This window comes from Macrobrachium nipponense, chromosome 23, assembly GCF_015104395.2.
Source record: "Macrobrachium nipponense isolate FS-2020 chromosome 23, ASM1510439v2, whole genome shotgun sequence".
In the NCBI taxonomy this organism is placed as follows: Eukaryota; Metazoa; Arthropoda; class Malacostraca; order Decapoda; family Palaemonidae; genus Macrobrachium; species Macrobrachium nipponense.
The window spans coordinates 74,638,967-74,643,966 of NC_061090.1; positions in this window are offsets into that span (position 1 = coordinate 74,638,967).

The window sequence follows — 5,000 nt, forward strand, 5'->3', positions numbered from 1 at the left end:
GACATATTGATGAAAAATAATGAATTTTAGGGAAATGCACACATTTATATGAAATTCACAAGTGACAACTGGCAGATTGTAACCATATCAAGAAAAAACAACAAGCCAGTAGTTCAATCATCAGTCTTCCACATGAAAGGAAATTGCCAGTGGCCGTATACGATACAGCCGTGTTCTGGGATACCTTAGGAAACGTATCGTATACGACCCGTCGTATTCAAAGGGTTAAGGAATGGGAATAGGAGAAAACAGTTGAAACAGGGAATAAGTGCTGGGATAGGAGGTGAGGGGCCAACAGAACAACTTCCAATTTCAGGTACCTTAGTCTGTGGATAGGACAGGCGTAGTCAGAGCAAGTGCGTCAGTGGAAGGATGTAGGTCGCTTGCAGGCCTCACCGAGAACTGTCAAATGCTTCTCTTCAAGCAGTATCATATAGGAACTTCTAAGGTGGTCTTGAGGCTGAGCGTTCGAGGCGGACGTTTGAGCACAGTCCGGACTGCTGGACAGCAGGTTCAGGAAGAGACCAGTCGAGTCAGTGGCAAGACGAGGGTTGAAAACAATGGTGGGCCAAGTCACAGGGTGTTACCCCACGTCTTGGACAGTCTGGAACCATGTCAGGTTAGAGCAGACTACACAGTATACTAATGTGTGAACTGGATAGGGCAAAGCACAATTTGATAAGTCAGGTCAGGCCATATTTATACCAGTTGAAAGAAGAGCTGGTCACATCTGGTTCAGGCTGGCATGATTCTCCTTAGGTGCTTTCATCTCCACTCCCAATCATTGCTAATTACCTGAAAGAGATCATTGGATGCTGGCAGAGAGGTGTGAAAAACGTGGTACAATGAAGGCTACTGTAGGTTAAGAGGTTTAGGATGATCGTCGGTCATGCAGGTTTGTGTGGGCGAAGTAGCAGAGGTGGAAAGGTTTTGATTACAATTGCGAGGGAAAGAGGTCAGGTAGAAGGGCAAGAAGGAATAGGTCAGTAGGATGTATGAATCTTCACGGGTTGGAGAGCGACTAGCTGCTAATGGCATCTTGTAAAATTAGACTGGAGACTTAAGTACAAAGGAGTATAATAGAAAGGAAGCTCTTATTTCCTTAAGTGCGAGTGACCATTCTAGGGATTTGGCAAATGGCCGGCATTAATGTCTGACAAGGGGATAACAAGCTACCATGTAGGTGTGGAGTGTCATTAAAATCATATTCACAAGGGAGAAGGGGCTTGACTCAAAATACAATCTCTCACAGTCGTCCAAACAGTCAGAAGAAGATGGGTGTCACGTTTACTGGATTTGACATCTGTGTTCCCTTATTTTATTCCTCTGAAATATTCTATAAGTTTTTGCAATAAAATAAAATAAGATAAAGAGAGGGTCCAAACTGGACCTTCGTAGAACCTTCCCACACCATGATGATGTCAGACAGTCTTAGGACTGTCAACATCTAAAATTTCTTTTCTGAAAACAAATTATGCACATTTCTCTCTCCATGGAAGCCTAGTATTTAACAAAATATAACATAGTCTGCATCAAAGTTAATTATAGCAATTTAGGCATTCAAATTCAACATAAAGTAATATTCAGTTTCCAGAGTTTACTGTACTATTATGCCAAATTGCCTTTATCTTTTACACATAACTTATATTTTTCCCATACAAACTCTAATTGGTGTTCTCATACTATACTTAAATGTTTGCCTCTAGAATTTATAATTTCATCTCGGGTCGTATCCTACCATCATATGGTGGGCACTGAAAAGTATTGAAAAGGTTTTCATTGGGAAGCAAAGGGATAAAAAAAATTCCTTTCGGGATTTATTTATTAGATACAAATTCTTTCTAAGAGAAAGGTAGGAAAATAAAATTTCTAAATATAACCACAGTTCCTTGAATTTATTCCATTCTCTAATCATAATCTCTCATGTCTAAGCTCCATCTCCTTAGACGTTAATATCAGTTTTAGAACTTGGTCGGGTACTGCAAAAGGTTTTAAACTCTTCAAAGATGCAAGCACGTAGGGAGTGACTTGATTGGCTTCACTGTAAATAGCATCAATCACTGGGTAAGTGAAAACCTGACTCCACAGGTAATTTCATCTTCAGAGTCATACAGAACTCTTTATCATTGACAGAGACTTGGCATCTGTTACTTGGCACTCTGCATGTCAATCAAAGCAGAACAGATAATGTGACATAAGGTAATAAGTAGACTCCTACTAAGTCATCAAAGAATCTTACTATAAAAACAGAACAACTTATATGATGCCAAACTATAAGAAAAGGAAATGATTATAATTTTACAAAGAGTTAGGGAAAGGGAGTGACAGGACATTCAGAAAAGACAGGTGGCAGTGCCGGGCTAACACCAGTGCTGTGAAAAACTAGATGTCTCTCGTAAGCTACCCAGGCATCTGACACCTTTTACCTCTCTCCCTTGAGTCTCTCCTGGCTTGACGATGCAATGGCGCTGAAGGGGGCACCGGCATAGCACCTCTTCTGGCTGCTGCGACAACCAGGGTAGGGGTGAATTTAAGTACATCTATCAATTGCTGGCACAAATCCTTAAATTCTGTGACCAGATGAAGTATAAAAGACAGCCCATCAGGGCCTCTATTCCTGGGGGCAGAGAGGAAGGGAGCGGATGGCAACTACATATCCTACTAGGATGTTTGGAGTAAGGTGGAGGCAAACAATAAGTAGGAAAGATAAGCTTAATACCATTCATGCTTTAATTTGTGATAAGTTTATGGGGGTTTGCCTTAACCCCATGAGGAAGTCTGTCCTCTCTTAAGACGGATATTTGTGCACTAGTGTTGTTGAAAGCTCAAACCTGGCCCCCTTAGGAGTGGTGGTTCAGGGATGCCAAATAGATAGGGCCTTCTGCGCAGGAGGGTGGAAGTTCAGGTAGCTGCCAAAGCAATGCTGAGTGCAAAAAATGTAATTTGTTTCTTGCAATCCTTGTAGATTGCCTGCCTGTAGTCTCGTTTTAATCCTGCTCATGCGGGACCGCTAGTAGGACAAGCCTGGGGGTCAGCGACAGTGGAGATCTTTTGGCTGGGGGAGTTGTATGGTTATTTCCATGTTGGTTGGATTCATTTTTTGGGTGTACCATTGAGGAAGTAAAACTGAGAGGACTTATCTTTTTTGTACGGTACTCAGGTGGGTATGATGTGCCTCTCACTTGTCAGCCAGCTGGCAGCATTCAGCAACAGACTCTGGACAGTTTTCATGGAGGTATGTAGCAAGTGCAGTGGGAGCATAAAAAAAATACTCCATCTTGAATTGCTCCACAACAGTAGCGTACTCCTTGGTCGGAAGGGACTCCATCCATCTGTTAAAGTTCTTACCTTTGCGATAAATCCAATCCGCCTGAGTCTGTCTTGTATCCTTTGGTAGGTTGTGCCAGTTCTGTCTCCACTTCTCAGGTGTTATCACGTATGTACAGGTGATGATTACTTGCTGTATGAGGGTGAGACTTCCTTGCTCCTATGCAGACAAGGGACGAAGGGTAATGTGTCCCTTTCCTAGGGTGTGTTCACTGAGGATAAGGGAGGCCTCTGTAGGAATGGGATGGTAATTATGAAACACCCTCTCTGTATGGTTCAGCGAACTTTCCGCCTTCTTGTTCGTCCAGGGATGGGCCAAGATATTCATTGCTTGCAACACAGAGGGGGGCCGCAACAGGAGGAGGTTGCTCAGCCCTAAGGGTAGTGATAGCTAGATCATAAGCTCTCTGAGCTTCTTGTTCCTCTCTTTCTTGTTGTCGTTCTTGCTGAGCCCTTTCCACCTGAGCATCGACCCAGGAGGTGAGGCTCTTCCTTTGGAGGTGTCTTTCCCTCCCAAGTTCCTGGAAATACCAGAGATCTTAATCGTGTGATGACATGATGACAAAGAGGGCACTGATGTGTAGAGCTGCAGATGATTGCACTAAAGTGTGTCGAGCCATATGGGGTGGGGGACGGATGATTGCCAGTGATGGTGACAATTATAGTAGAGGTAAGTTTTGTTCTTAGTTGTCAACAAACAGATATGATGGCGCAAAAGTGACATTCAATAGTGACATTAGGTGACATTCAATAGTGTGTAAGGAGGTTCCGAAGAATGTGGGTGATACTCAAAAGGGTGATCAAACAGCCCCCAAAGGATGAAGAGGTAGGAGTGCCAACAAGAGTTGCTGTTGCAGATAATGTAAAAGAAATGCCCGAAGGTGGATATGAGAGTTCAGGTAAACTCGGTTTGAATTTGTCCTCAGACAAGTACTGGCAGCTATAGTGCGATATTCCCAATCTGGGTTCAGGTGAGGCACTCTTTGCCCATCACCAAAGCATGTAACAAAGCATGGATGGCACCCGCAGGTGTGTAGATATGTCTCGGAAGATATAAGCTTAACAAAGCTGGAGGGGCACTCAAAGGAGTGTGGGTAACAGGGGAGTGTCAACAAAGGTGGCACTCAAACAAATGACAAATGATGAAGTGGCACTCAACAGAGTGCAGACAACAGGGAGTGTCAGCAGTGGTGGTATTTGGAATTGGTTGGGGTGTCAGTGAAGGTGCCACTCAGAGGGTGGAGGGTCAGCTATGGTCATGCTCGTAGGTGGACTGAAGTGGCACTTAATAGTGCGGAGGTAGGTGGCAAGACAATGCTCCCAAGTGGCACTGCAACATGAGGAGGTAGGAACTGGCACTCTCACCAGTAAACAAGCGCTATGGGTTCCAGGTGTCACTCTAAAGTGCGTTCAACACAGGTGGGTAAGATACGGAAGTGTATGTACGGATCAGTTCTGACACGGGAACGAGCAGTGTTTTAGCAAACACTTAAAGGGGTAGACACTAGGGTCTCTCACGATTTTGTTATGGGTGTTGCTAAGGAATGGTTACACGCAGCATGTGTCTTAGATTCCAAAGGGGAATCTACCAATCTTGGCTGACAGGTAAATGGGTTTGTACTTGAGGCTCCAGTAAAACAAGTGTTTGTATATGTTCAATGAATATAAGCACA